At 37.8% G+C, this 14,407-nt stretch overlaps 6 non-coding genes across 6 annotated transcripts; all 6 read left to right on the top strand.

The window, feature by feature from the left end:
* Positions 1-560: 560 nt before the first annotated feature.
* Positions 561-642, top strand: TRNAL-AAG (transfer RNA leucine (anticodon AAG)). Its single transcript has one exon. It is a non-coding gene; the product is annotated as a tRNA-Leu (tRNA).
* A 1,380-nt stretch (positions 643-2,022) lies between these two features.
* On the top strand, positions 2,023-2,104 carry TRNAL-AAG (transfer RNA leucine (anticodon AAG)). The gene has a single exon. It is a non-coding gene; the product is annotated as a tRNA-Leu (tRNA).
* Positions 2,105-6,594: 4,490 nt separating this feature from the next.
* Positions 6,595-6,676, top strand: TRNAL-AAG (transfer RNA leucine (anticodon AAG)). Its single transcript has one exon. It is a non-coding gene; the product is annotated as a tRNA-Leu (tRNA).
* A 1,378-nt stretch (positions 6,677-8,054) lies between these two features.
* Positions 8,055-8,136, top strand: TRNAL-AAG (transfer RNA leucine (anticodon AAG)). Its single transcript has one exon. It is a non-coding gene; the product is annotated as a tRNA-Leu (tRNA).
* Positions 8,137-10,965: 2,829 nt separating this feature from the next.
* Positions 10,966-11,047, top strand: TRNAL-AAG (transfer RNA leucine (anticodon AAG)). The gene has a single exon. It is a non-coding gene; the product is annotated as a tRNA-Leu (tRNA).
* Positions 11,048-14,077: 3,030 nt separating this feature from the next.
* On the top strand, positions 14,078-14,159 carry TRNAL-AAG (transfer RNA leucine (anticodon AAG)). Its single transcript has one exon. It is a non-coding gene; the product is annotated as a tRNA-Leu (tRNA).
* The last annotated feature ends 248 nt before the right edge of the window (positions 14,160-14,407 follow it).

The following is a 14,407-nucleotide window of genomic DNA, read 5'->3' as shown; positions in this document are numbered from 1 at the left end:
CATTCTCAAAATTTGCCAAAAATCAATCTTGGTCAAAAGAAGTCTAACTGCTAGCTCATATCCCTGCAGCCTTTTTTAGGGTTATCAATACAGGATGAGCAGAGTGATTAGCAAACATACACAGAGCCATGCTGCTTCTGCTGCTTTCCAGTAAGTCACCCTAGTGATGAACTCATAGCTACATTGCTCTGCACTGCTGTATAATGTCTTCCTTGCTGCTGCTTCTGATTATCTGTTACGTACAGGCAGGGGTGTAGGAATCCTTCATGTTTGAGTGTCCTATATATGGGAGATCATAGCAAGTAATCTATACCACCTAATAAAGTGATATCTAAAAATTAGCGGATGAGCCAACAGAGGAAAGATTAGTTAATTATCTGGATACAAGTCATATGTTTTGTAAAATGGTGACCCAGAGGCAATGTACAAACAAATCCCTGATAACTACGTTTCTCATGCATAATAACATTTGTATTTTTGTCTAATTAGTTATACAATGTTTTCCACAACTTATATCATTAGCAAATTTCTGATTTAAATAAGGTTGAACTTCCGTATGAGGTAGCGTGGCCGAGCGGTCTATGGCGCTGGATTAAGGCTCCAGTCTCTCTGGAGGCGTGGGTTTAAATCCCACCGCTGCCATTATTCATATGGATCTAATTTTTACCAAAAATTGGGAAACAGTTGAGGAAGTATAGGGGGTTGAGAATTTAGGAGGCAGCGGTAATTTTATCCTATACTTTTGAACTACAAAAGGTGGAAAACCTGCAAAAACTGAGATTTTAAGATTGGACTGTAGAAAGGCAGTTTTTAATGGACTCAGTAAAAAGGAAGGAAAAGTAGGATGTTCTAAAGGAAAGAAATGTCCAGGAAGGATGGGAGATTTTGCTAAATTTAATTCTCACTGCACAATCAGTAACAATTCCGAAAAGAAGGAAGAATGGAAAGCATTTATTGAGACCAGGATGGCTGAATACTGAACTTAAAAGCTTGCTAAAAAGGAACAAAGAAATGATTATCACATGGAAAGAAGGGTTCATATCTAAAGAAGAATATAATGCTGTCTGCAGGGAAAGCTGGGCTAGCGTTAGAAGAGCGAAAGCCAGTAATGAATTGAGGCTTGCAAGAGAGACCAAAAGCAATAAGAAAGGATTTTGGAAGTAAGTCAAAAGTTAAAGAAAAGCCAAAGTTGCTATAGGATTTTTAAAAGATGAAAAGGGTAATGTGGTCAATAATGATGTTGAGAAGACTGAACTTTTAAATTCCTATTTGGCTTCTCTGTTCTCTAAGAAAGCAAATGTAACATCAAGTGATCTTCACTGTGCTGTAGAAGAAAAGGAACATGTGAAAAAGTCATACGTATTAATACTGCATATGAGTGGTCATGTTAGCTTTAGGCATCAGAATTAATTACATAATTTACCATCTATGTTACATCCATGTCAGTACAATCAATGATCAACCATTCTCAAAATTTGCCAAAAATCAATCTTGGTCAAAAGAAGTCTAACTGCTAGCTCATATCCCTGCAGCCTTTTTTAGGGTTATCAATACAGGATGAGCAGAGTGATTAGCAAACATACACAGAGCCATGCTGCTTCTGCTGCTTTCCAGTAAGTCATCCTAGTGATGAACTCATAGCTACATTGCTCTGCACTGCTGTATAATGTCTTCCTTGCTGCTGCTTCTGATTATCTGTTACGTACAGGCAGGGGTGTAGGAATCCTTCATGTTTGAGTGTCCTATATATGGGAGATCATAGCAAGTAATCTATACCACCTAATAAAGTGATATCTAAAAATTAGCGATGAGCCAACAGAGGAAAGATTAGTTAATTATCTGGATACAAGTCATATGTTTTGTAAAATGGTGACCCAGAGGCAATGTACAAACAAATCCCTGATAACTACGTTTCTCATGCATAATAACATTTGTATTTTTGTCTAATTAGTTATACAATGTTTTCCACAACTTATATCATTAGCAAATTTCTGATTTAAATAAGTTTGAACTTCTGTATGAGGTAGCGTGGCCGAGCGGTCTATGGCGCTGGATTAAGGCTCCAGTCTCTCTGGAGGCGTGGGTTCAAATCCCACCGCTGCCATTATTTATTTGGATCTAATTTTTACCAAAAATTAGGAAACAGTTGAGGAATTAAAGGGGATTGAGAATTTAGGAGACAGCGGTAATTCTATCCTATACTTTTGAACTACAAAAGGTGGAAAACCTGCGAAAACTGAGATTTTAAGATTGGACTGTAGAAAGGCAGTTTTTAATGGACTCAGTAAAAAGGAAGGAAAGGTAGAATGTTCTAAAGGAAAGAAATGTCCAGGAAGGATGGGAGATTTTGTTAAATTAAATTCTCACTGCACAATCAGTAACAATCCCGAAAAGAAGGAAGAATGGAAAGCATTTATGGAGACCAGGATGGCTGAATACTGAACTTAAAAGCTTGCTAAAAAGGAACAAAGAAATGAATATCAAGTGAAAAAAGGGTTCATATCTAAAGAAGAATATAATGCTGTCTGCAGGGAAAGCTGGGCTAGCGTTAGAAGAGCTAAAGCCAGTAATGAATTGAGGCTTGCAAGAGAGACCAAAAGCAATAAGAAAGGATTTTGGAAGTAAGTCAAAAGTTAAAGCAAAGCCAAAGATGCTATAGGATTTTTAAAGGATGAAAATGGTAAAGTGGTCAATAATGATGTTGAGAAGACTGAACTTTGAAATTCCTGTTTTGCTTCTGTGTTCTCTAAGAAAGCAAATGTAACATCAAGTGATCTTCACTGTGCTGTAGAAGAAAAGGAACATGTGAGCAAGTCATACGTATGAATACGGCATATGAATAGTCATGTTGGCTTTAGGCATCAGAATTAACTACATAATTTACCATCTATGTTACATCCATGTCAGTTCAATCAAGGATCAACCATTCTCAAAATTTGCCAAAATCAATCTTGGTCAAAAGAAGTCTAACTGCTAGCTCATATCCCTGCTGCCTTTTTAGGATTATCAATACAGGATGAGTAGAGTGATTAGCAAACATAAACAGAGCCATGCTGCTTCTGCTGCTTTCCAGTAAGTCACCCTAGTGATGAACTCATAGCTACATTGCTCTGCACTGCTGTATAATGTCTTCCTTGCTGCTCCTTCTGATTATCTGTTACGTACAGGCAGGGGTGTAGGAATCCTTCATGTTTGAGGGTCCTGTATATGGGAGATCATAGCAAGTAATCTATACCACCTAATTCAGTGATATCTAAAAATTAGCGGATGAGCCAACAGAGGAAAGATTAGTTAAATATCTGGATACAAGTCATATGTTTTGTAAAATGGTGCCCCAGAGTCAATGTACAAACAAATCCCTGATAAATGCGTTGCTCATGCATAATAACATTTGTATTTTTGTCTAATTAGTTATACAATGTTTTCCCCCACTTATATCATTAGCAAATTTCTGATTTAAATAAGTTTGAACATCCGTATGAGGTAGCGTGGCCGAGCAGTCTAAGACGCTGGATTAATGTTCCAGTCTCTCTGGATGTGTGGGTTCAAATCCCCCTGCTGCCATTATTTATTTGGATCTAATTTTTACCAAAAATCAGCAAACAGTTGAGGAAGTATAGGGGGTTGAGAATTTAGGAGGCAGCGGTAATTTTATCCTATACTTTTGAACTACAAAAGGTGGAAAACCTGCGAAAACTGAGATTTTAAGATTGGACTGTAGAAAGGCAGTTTTTAATGGACTCAGTAAAAAGGAAGGAAAAGTAGGATGTTCTAAAGGAAAGAAATGTCCAGGAAGGATGGGAGATTTTGCTAAATTTAATTCTCACTGCACAATCAGTAACAATCCCGAAAAGAAGGAAGAATGGAAAGCATTTATGGAGACCAGGATGGCTGAATACTGAACTTAAAAGCTTGCTAAAAAGGAACAAAGAAATGAATATCAAATGAAAAGAAGGGTTCATATCTAAACAAGAATATAATGCTGTCTGCAGGGAAAGCTGGGCTAGTGTTAGAAGAGCTAAAGCCAGTAATGAAGTGAGGCTTGCAAGAGCGACCAAAAGCTATAAGAAAGGATTTTGGAAGTAAGTCAAAAGTTAAAGAAAAGCCAAGATGCTATAGGATTTTTAAAGGATGAAAAGGGTAAAGTGGTCAATAATGATGTTGAGAAGACTGAACTTTGAAATTCCTGTTTTGCTTCTGTGTTCTCTAAGAAAGCAAATGTAACATCAAGTGATCTTCACTGTGCTGCAGAAGAAAAGGAACATGTGAGCAAGTCATACGTATGAATATGGCATATGAATAGTCATGTTGGCTTTAGGCATCAGAATTAACTACATAATTTACCATCTATTTTAAATCCATGTCAGTTCAATCAATGATCAACCATTCTCAAAATTTGCCAAGATCAATCTTTGTCAAAAGAAGTCTAACTGCTAGCTCATATCCCTGATGCCTTTTTAAGATTATCAATACATGATGAGTAGAGTGATTAGCAAACATAAACAGAGCCATGCTGCTTCTGCTGCTTTCCAGTAAGTCACCCTAGTGATGAACTCATAGCTACAGTCATATGAAAAAGTTTGGGCACCCCTATTAATCTTAAGCTTAATGTTTTATAAAAATTGGTGTTTTTGCAACAGCTATTTCAGTTTGATATATGTAATAACTGTTGGACACAGTAATGTTTCTGCCTTGAAATGAGGTTTATTGTACTAACAGAAAATGTGCAATCTGCATTCAAACAAAATTTGAATGGTGCATAAGTATGGGCACCCTTATCATTTTCTTGTTTTAAATACTCCTACCTACTTTTTACTGACTTACTAAAGCACTTTTTTTGGTTTTGTAACCTCATGGAGCTTTGAACTTTATAGCCAGGTGTATGCAATCATGAGAAAAGCTACTTAAAGTGGCCACTTGCAAGTTGTTCTCCTGTTTGAATCTCCTCTGAAGAGTGGCATCATGTGCTCCTCAAAACAACTGTCAAATGATCTGAAAACAAAGATTATTCAACATAGTTGTTCAGGGGAAGCATACAAAAAGCTGTCTCAGAGATTTAACCTGTCAGTTTCCACTGTGAGGAACATAGTAAGGAAATGGAAGAACACAGGGACAGTTCTTGTTAAGGCCAGAAGTGGCAGGCCAAGAAAAACATCAGAAAGGCAGAGAAGAAGAATGGTGAGATCAGTCAAGGACAATCCTCAGACCACCTCCAGAGAGCTGCAGCATCAACTTGCTGCAGATGGTGTCACTGTGCATCGGTCAACTATACAAGGCACTTTGCACAAGGAGAAGCTGTATGGGAGAGTGATGCGAAAGAAGCCGTTTCTGCAAGCACGCCACAAACAGAGTTGGCTGAGGTATGCAAAAGCACATTTGGAGAAGCCAATTTCTTTTTGGAAGAAGGTCCTGTGGACTGATGAAATCAAGATAGAGTTATTTGGTCATACAAAAAGGCGTTATGCATGGTGGCAAAAAAACACAGCATTCCAAGAAAAACACTTGCTACCCACAGTAAAATTTGGTGGAGGTTCCATCATGCTTTGGGGCTGTGTGGTCAATGCTGGCACTGGGAATCTTGTTAAAGTTGAGGGACGCATGGATTCCACTCAGTATCAGCAGATTCTTGACAATAGTGTTCAAGAATCAGTGATAAATATGAAGTTACAAAGTGGATGGATCTTTCAGCAAGACAATGATCCAAAACACCGCTCCAAATCTACTCAGGCATTCATGCAGAGGAACAACTACAATGTTCTGGAATGGCCATCCCAGTCCCCAGACCTGAATATCATTGAACATCTGTGGGATCATTTGAAGAGGGCTGTCCATGCTCGGCGACCATCAAACTTAACTGAACTGGAATTGTTTTGTAAAGAGGAATGGTCAAAAATACCTTCATCCAGGATCCAGGAACTCATTAAAAGCTACAGGAAGCGACTAGAGGCTGTTATTTTTGCAAAAGGAGGATCTACTAACTATTAATGTCACTTTTCTGGTGAGGTGCCCATACTTATGCACCTGTCAAATTTTGTTTGCATGCAGATTGCACATTTTCTGTTAGTACAATGAACCTCATTTCAAGGCAGAAACATTACTGTATCCTACAGTTATTACATATATCAAACTGAAATAGCTGTTGCAAAAACACCAATTTTTATAGAACATTAAGCTTAAGATTAATAGGGGTGCCGAAACTTTTTCATATGACTGTACATTGCTCTGCACTGCTGTATAATGTCTTCCTTGTTGCTGCTTCTGATTATCTGTTACGTACAGGCAGGGGTGTAGGAATCCTTCATGTTTGAGTGTCCTATATATGGGAGATCATAGCAAGTAATCTATACCACCTAATAAAGTGATATCTAAAAATTAGCGGATGAGCCAACAGAGGAAAGATTAGTTAAATATCTGGATACAAGTCATATGTTTTGTAAAATGGTGACCCAGAGGCAATGTACAAACAAATCCCTGATAACTACGTTTTTCTTGCATAATAACATTTGTATTTTTGTCTAATTAGTTATACAATGTTTTCCACAACTTATATCATTAGCAAATTTCTGATTTAAATAAGTTTGAACTTCCGTATGAGGTAGCGTGGCCGAGCGGTCTAAGGCGCTGGATTAAGGCTCCAGTCTCTCTGGAGGCGTGGGTTCAAATCCCACCGCTGCCATTATTTATTTGGATCTAATTTTTACCAAAAATTAGGAAACAGTTGAGGAATTAAAGGGGATTGAGAATTTAGGAGACAGCGGTAATTCTATCCTATACTTTTGAACTACAAAAGGTGGAAAACCTGCGAAAACTGAGATTTTAAGATTGGACTGTAGAAAGGCAGTTTTTAATGGACTCAGTAAAAAGGAAGGAAAGGTAGAATGTTCTAAAGGAAAGAAATGTCCAGGAAGGATGGGAGATTTTGTTAAATTAAATTCTCACTGCACAATCAGAAACAATCCCGAAAAGAAGGAAGAATGGAAAGCATTTATGGAGACCAGGATGGCTGAATACTGAACTTAAAAGCTAGCTAAAAAGGAACAAAGAAATGAATATCAAGTGAAAAAAGGGTTCATATCTAAAGAAGAATATAATGCTGTCTGCAGGGAAAGCTGGGCTAGCGTTAGAAGAGCTAAAGCCAGTAATGAATTGAGGCTTGCAAGAGAGACCAAAAGCAATAAGAAAGGATTTTGGAAGTAAGTCAAAAGTTAAAGAAAAGCCAAAGATGCTATAGGATTTTTAAAGGATGAAAAGGGTAAAGTGGTCAATAATGATGTTGAGAAGACTGAACTTTTAAATTCCTGTTTTGCTTCTGTGTTCTCTAAGAAAGCAAATGTAACATCAAGTGATCTTCACTGTGCTGTAGAAGAAAAGGAACATGTGAGCAAGTCATACATATGAATACGGCATATGAATAGTCATGTTGGCTTTAGGCATCAGAATTAACTACATAATTTACCATCTATGTTACATCCATGTCAGTTCAATCAAGGATCAACCATTCTCAAAATTTGCCAAAATCAATCTTGGTCAAAAGAAGTCTAACTGCTGGCTCATATCCCTGCTGCCTTTTTAGGATTATCAATACAGGATGAGTAGAGTGATTAGCAAACATAAACAGAGCCATGCTGCTTCTGCTGCTTTCCAGTAAGTCACCCTAGTGATGAACTCATAGCTACATTGCTCTGCACTGCTGTATAATGTCTTCCTTGCTGCTCCTTCTGATTATCTGTTACGTACAGGCAGGGGTGTAGGAATCCTTCATGTTTGAGGGTCCTGTATATGGGAGATCATAGCAAGTAATCTATACCACCTAATTCAGTGATATCTAAAAATTAGCGGTTGAGCCAACAGAGGAAAGATTAGTTAAATATCTGGATACAAGTCATATGTTTTGCAAAATGGTGCCCCAGAGTCAATGTACAAACAAATCCCTGATAATAATGTTGATCATGCATAATAACATTTGTATTTTTGTCTAATTAGTTATACAATGTTTTCCGCAACTTATATCATTAGCAAATTTCTGATTTAAATAAGTTTGAACATCCGTATGAGGTAGCGTGGCCGAGCGGTCTAAGGCGCTGGATTAAGGCTCCAGTTTCTCTGGAGGCGTGGCTTCAAATCCCATCGTTGTCATTATTTATTTGGATCTAATTTTTACCAAAAATTAGGAAACAGTTGAGGAAGTATAGGGGGTTGAGAATTTAGGAGGCAGCGGTAATTTTATCCTATACTTTTGAACTACAAAAGGTGGAAAACCTGCGAAAACTGAGATTTTAAGATTGGACTGTAGAAAGGCAGTTTTTAATGGACTCAGTAAAAAGCAAGGAAAAGTAGGATGTTCTAAAGGAAAGAAATGTCCAGGAAGGATGGGAGATTTTGCTAAATTAAACTCTCACTGCACAATCAGTAACAATCCCAAAAAGAAGGAAGAATGGAAAGCATTTATGGAGACCAGGATGGCTGAATACTGAACTTAAAAGCTTGCTAAAAAGGAACAAAGAAATGAATATCAAATGGAAAGAAGGGTTCATATCTAAAGAAGAATATGATGCTGTCTGCAGGGAAAGGTGGGCTAGCGTTAGAAGAGCTAAAGCCAGTAATGAAGTGAGGCTTGCAAGAGAGACCTAAAACAATAAGAAAGGATTTTGGAAGTAAGTCAAAAGTTAAAGAAAAGCCAAAGATGCTATAGGATTTTTAAAGGATGAAAAGGGTAAAGTGGTCAATAATGATGTTGAGAAGACTGAACTTTTAAATTCCTGTTTTGCTTCTGTGTTCTCGAAGAAAGCAAATGTAACATCAAGTGATCTTCACTGTGCTGTAGAAGAAAAGGAACATGTGAGAAAGTCATACGTACGAATACGGCATATGAATAGTCATGTTGGCTTTAGGCATCAGAATTAACTACATAATTTACCATCTATGTTACATCCATGTCAGTTCAATCAATGATCAACCATTCTCAAAATTTGCCAAAATCAATCTTGGTCAAAAGAAGTCTAACTGCTAGCTCATATCCCTGCTGCCTTTTTAGGATTATCAAAACAGGATGAGTAGAGTGATTAGCAAACATAAACAGAGCCATGCTGCTTCTGCTGCTTTCCAGTAAGTCACCCTAGTGAAGGATTCATAGCTACACTGCTCTGCACTGCTGTATAATGTCTTCCTTGCTGCTGCTTCTGATTATCTGTTACGTACAGGCAGGGGTGTAGGAATCCTTCATGTTTGAGGGTCCTGTATATGGGAGATCATAGCAAGTAATCTATACCACCTAATTCAGTGATATCTAAAAATTAGCAGATGAGCCAACAGAAGAAAGATTAGTTAAATATCTGGATACAAGTCATATGTTTTGTAAAATGGTGCCCTAGAGTCAATGTACAAACAAATCCCTAATAATTACGTTGCTGTTGCATAATAACATTTGTTTTTTGTATTATTGGATATAAAATATTTTCTGCCACTTACATCAAAAGCAAACTTTTGATATAAATAACCTTAAACATATGTAAGAGGGAGCGGTCCAAGGCGCTGGATTTAGGCTCCAGTCTCTCTGGAGGCGGAGGTTCAAATCCCACCACTGCAATTATTTATTTCGATCTAATTTTTACCAAAAATTAGGAAACGGTTGAGGAAGTAAAGGGGATTGAGAACTTAGGAGGCAGCGATCATGCTATCCTATAATTTTGAACTACAAAAGGAAGAAAACTTGCAAAAACTGAGATTTTAAGATTGGACTGTAGAAAGGCAGTTTTTAATTGACTCAGTAAAAAGGAAGGCAAGGTGGGATGTTCTAAAGGAAAGAAATGTCAAGGAAGGATGGGAGATTTTGCTAAATTTAATTCTCACTGCACAATCAGTAACAATCCCGAAAAGAAGGAAGAATGGAACGCATTTATTGAGACCAGGATGGCTGAATACTGAACTTAAAAGCTTGCTAAAAAGGAACAAAGAAATGAGTATCACATGGAAAGAAGGGTTCATATCTAAAGAAGAATATAATGCTGTCTGCAAGGAAAGCTGGGCTAGCGTTAGAAGAGCGAAAGCCAGTAATGAATTGAGGCTTGCAAGAGAGACCAAAAGCAATAAGAAAGGATTTTGGAAGTAAGTCAAAAGTTAAAGGAAAGCCAAAGTTGCTATAGGATTTTTAAAAGATGAAAAGGGTAATGTGGTCAATAATGATGTTGAGAAGATTGAACTTTTTAATTCCTATTTGGCTTCTCTGTTCTCTAAGAAAGCAAATGTAACATCAAGTGATCTTCACTGAGCTGTAGAAGTAAAGGAACATGTGAACAAATCATACGTATGAATACTGCATATGAGTGGTCATGTTAGCTTTAGGCATCAGAATTAATTACATAATTTACCATCTATGTTACATCCATGTCAGTTCAATCAATGATCAACCATTCTCAAAATTTGCCAAAATCAATCTTGGTCAAAAGAAGTCTAACTTCTAGCTCATATCCCTGCAGCCGTTTTAGGGTTATCAATAGAGGATGAGCAGAGTGATTAGCAAACATACACAGAGCCATGCTGCTTCTGCTGCTTTCCAATAAGTCACCCTAGTGATGATCTCATAGCTACATTGCTCTGCACTGCTGTATAATGTCTTCCTTGCTGCTGCTTCTGATTATCTGTTACGTACAGGCAGGGGTGTAGGAATCCTTCATGTTTGAGTGTCCTATATATGGGAGATCATAGCAAGTAATCTATACCACCCAATACAGTGATATCTAAAAATTAGCGGATGAGCCAACAGAGGAAAGATTAGTTAAATATCTGGATACAAGTCATATGTTTTGTAAAATGGCGCCCCAGAGTCAATGTGCAAACCACTCCCTGATAACTACGTTGCTCATGCATAATAACATTTGTATTTTTGTCTAATTAGTTATACAATGCTTTCCGCAACTTATATCATTAGCAAATTTCTGATTTAAATAAGTTTGAACATCCGTATGAGGTAGCGTGGCCGAGCGGTCTAAGGCGCTGGATTAAGGCTCCAGTCTCTGTGGAGGCGTGGGTTCAAATCCCACCGCTGCCATTATTTATTTGCATCTAATTTTTACCAAAAATTGGGAAACAGTTGAGGAAGTATAGGGGGTTGAGAATTTAGGAGGCAGCGGTAATTTTATCCTATACTTTTGAACTACAAAAGGTGGAAAACCTGCGAAAACTGAGATTTTAAGATTGGACTGTAGAAAGGCAGTTTTTAATGGACTCAGTAAAAAGGAAGGAAAAGTAGGATGTTCTAAAGGAAAGAAATGTCCAGGAAGGATGGGAGATTTTGCTAAATTTAATTCTCACTGCACAATCAGTAACAATCCCGAAAAGAAGGAAGAATGGAAAGCATTTATGGAGACCAGGATGGCTGAATACTGAACTTAAAAGCTTGCTAAAAAGGAACAAAGAAATGAATATCAAATGAAAAGAAGGGTTCATATCTAAAGAAGAATATAATGCTGTCTGCAGGGAAAGCTGGGCTAGTGTTAGAAGAGCTAAAGCCAGTAATGAAGTGAGGCTTGCAAGAGCGACCAAAAGCAATAAGAAAGGATTTTGGAAGTAAGTCAAAAGTTAAAGAAAAGCCAAGATGCTATAGGATTTTTAAAGGATGAAAAGGGTAAAGTGGTCAATAATGATGTTGAGAAGACTGAACTTTGAAATTCCTGTTTTGCTTCTGTGTTCTCTAAGAAAGCAAATGTAACATCAAGTGATCTTCACTGTGCTGCAGAAGAAAAGGAACATGTGAGCAAGTCATACGTATGAATACGGCATATGAATAGTCATGTTGGCTTTAGGCATCAGAATTAACTACATAATTTACCATCTATTTTAAATCCATGTCAGTTCAATCAATGATCAACCATTCTCAAAATTTGCCAAGATCAATCTTGGTCAAAAGAAGTCTAACTGCTAGCTCATATCCCTGATGCCTTTTTAGGATTATCAATACATGATGAGTAGAGTGATTAGCAAACATAAACAGAGCCATGCTGCTTCTGCTGCTTTCCAGTAAGTCACCCTAGTGATGAACTCATAGCTACAGTCATATGAAAAAGTTTGGGCACCCCTATTAATCTTAAGCTTAATGTTTTATAAAAATTGGTGTTTTTGCAACAGCTATTTCAGTTTGATATATGTAATAACTGTTGGACACAGTAATGTTTCTGCCTTGAAATGAGGTTTATTGTACTAACAGAAAATGTGCAATCTGCATTCAAACAAAATTTGAAAGGTGCATAAGTATGGGCACCCTTATCATTTTCTTGTTTTAAATACTCCTACCTACTTTTTACTGACTTACTAAAGCACTTTTTTTGGTTTTGTAACCTCATGGAGCTTTGAACTTTATAGCCAGGTGTATGCAATCATGAGAAAAGCTACTTAAAGTGGCCACTTGCAAGTTGTTCTCCTGTTTGAATCTCCTCTGAGGAGTGGCATCATGTGCTCCTCAAAACAACTGTCAAATGATCTGAAAACAAAGATTATTCAACATAGTTGTTCAGGGGAAGCATACAAAAAGCTGTCTCAGAGATTTAACCTGTCAGTTTCCACTGTGAGGAACATAGTAAGGAAATGGAAGAACACAGGGACAGTTCTTGTTAAGGCCAGAAGTGGCAGGCCAAGAAAAACATCAGAAAGGCAGAGAAGAAGAATGGTGAGATCAGTCAAGGACAATCCTCAGACCACCTCCAGAGAGCTGCAGCATCAACTTGCTGCAGATGGTGTCACTGTGCATCGGTCAACTATACAAGGCACTTTGCACAAGGAGAAGCTGTATGGGAGAGTGATGCGAAAGAAGCCGTTTCTGCAAGCACGCCACAAACAGAGTTGGCTGAGGTATGCAAAAGCACATTTGGAGAAGCCAATTTCTTTTTGGAAGAAGGTCCTGTGGACTGATGAAATCAAGATTGAGTTATTTGGTCATACAAAAAGGCGTTATGCATGGTGGCAAAAAAACACAGCATTCCAAGAAAAACACTTGCTACCCACAGTAAAATTTGGTGGAGGTTCCATCATGCTTTGGGGCTGTGTGGTCAATGCTGGCACTGGGAATCTTGTTAAAGTTGAGGGACGCATGGATTCCACTCAGTATCAGCAGATTCTTGACAATAGTGTTCAAGAATCAGTGATAAATATGAAGTTACAAAGTGGATGGATCTTTCAGCAAGACAATGATCCAAAACACCGCTCCAAATCTACTCAGGCATTCATGCAGAGGAACAACTACAATGTTCTGGAATGGCCATCCCAGTCCCCAGACCTGAATATCATTGAACATCTGTGGGATCATTTGAAGAGGGCTGTCCATGCTCGGCGACCATCAAACTTAACTGAACTGGAATTGTTTTGTAAAGAGGAATGGTCAAAAATACCTTCATCCAGGATCCAGGAACGCATTAAAAGCTACAGGAAGCGACTAGAGGCTGTTATTTTTGCAAAAGGAGGATCTACTAACTATTAATGTCACTTTTCTGGTGAGGTGCCCATACTTATGCACCTGTCAAATTTTGTTTGCATGCAGATTGCACATTTTCTGTTAGTACAATGAACCTCATTTCAAGGCAGAAACATTACTGTATCCTACAGTTATTACATATATCAAACTGAAATAGCTGTTGCAAAAACACCAATTTTTATAGAACATTAAGCTTAAGATTAATAGGGGTGCCGAAACTTTTTCATATGACTGTACATTGCTCTGCACTGCTGTATAATGTCTTCCTTGTTGCTGCTTCTGATTATCTGTTACGTACAGGCAGGGGTGTAGGAATCCTTCATGTTTGAGTGTCCTATATATGGGAGATCATAGCAAGTAATCTATACCACCTAATAAAGTGATATCTAAAAATTAGCGGATGAGCCAACAGAGGAAAGATTAGTTAAATATCTGGATACAAGTCATATGTTTTGTAAAATGGTGACCCAGAGGCAATGTACAAACAAATCCCTGATAACTACGTTTTTCTTGCATAATAACATTTGTATTTTTGTCTAATTAGTTATACAATGTTTTCCACAACTTATATCATTAGCAAATTTCTGATTTAAATAAGTTTGAACTTCCGTATGAGGTAGCGTGGCCGAGCGGTCTAAGGCGCTGGATTAAGGCTCCAGTCTCTCTGGAGGCGTGGGTTCAAATCCCACCGCTGCCATTATTTATTTGGATCTAATTTTTACCAAAAATTAGGAAACAGTTGAGGAATTAAAGGGGATTGAGAATTTAGGAGACAGCGGTAATTCTATCCTATACTTTTGAACTACAAAAGGTGGAAAACCTGCGAAAACTGAGATTTTAAGATTGGACTGTAGAAAGGCAGTTTTTAATGGACTCAGTAAAAAGGAAGGAAAGGTAGAATGTTCTAAAGGAAAGAAATGTCCAGGAAGGATGGGAGATTTTGTT

The sequence above is a fragment of the Phyllobates terribilis genome, unplaced genomic scaffold (genome assembly GCF_046119375.1).
Source record: "Phyllobates terribilis strain yellow unplaced genomic scaffold, ASM4611937v1 Scaffold_11__3_contigs__length_659146591, whole genome shotgun sequence".
NCBI classification, from domain to species: Eukaryota; Metazoa; Chordata; class Amphibia; order Anura; family Dendrobatidae; genus Phyllobates; species Phyllobates terribilis.
Note: the sequence above shows the minus strand (reverse complement) of the source record. Positions and strands in the feature narration are given on the sequence as shown.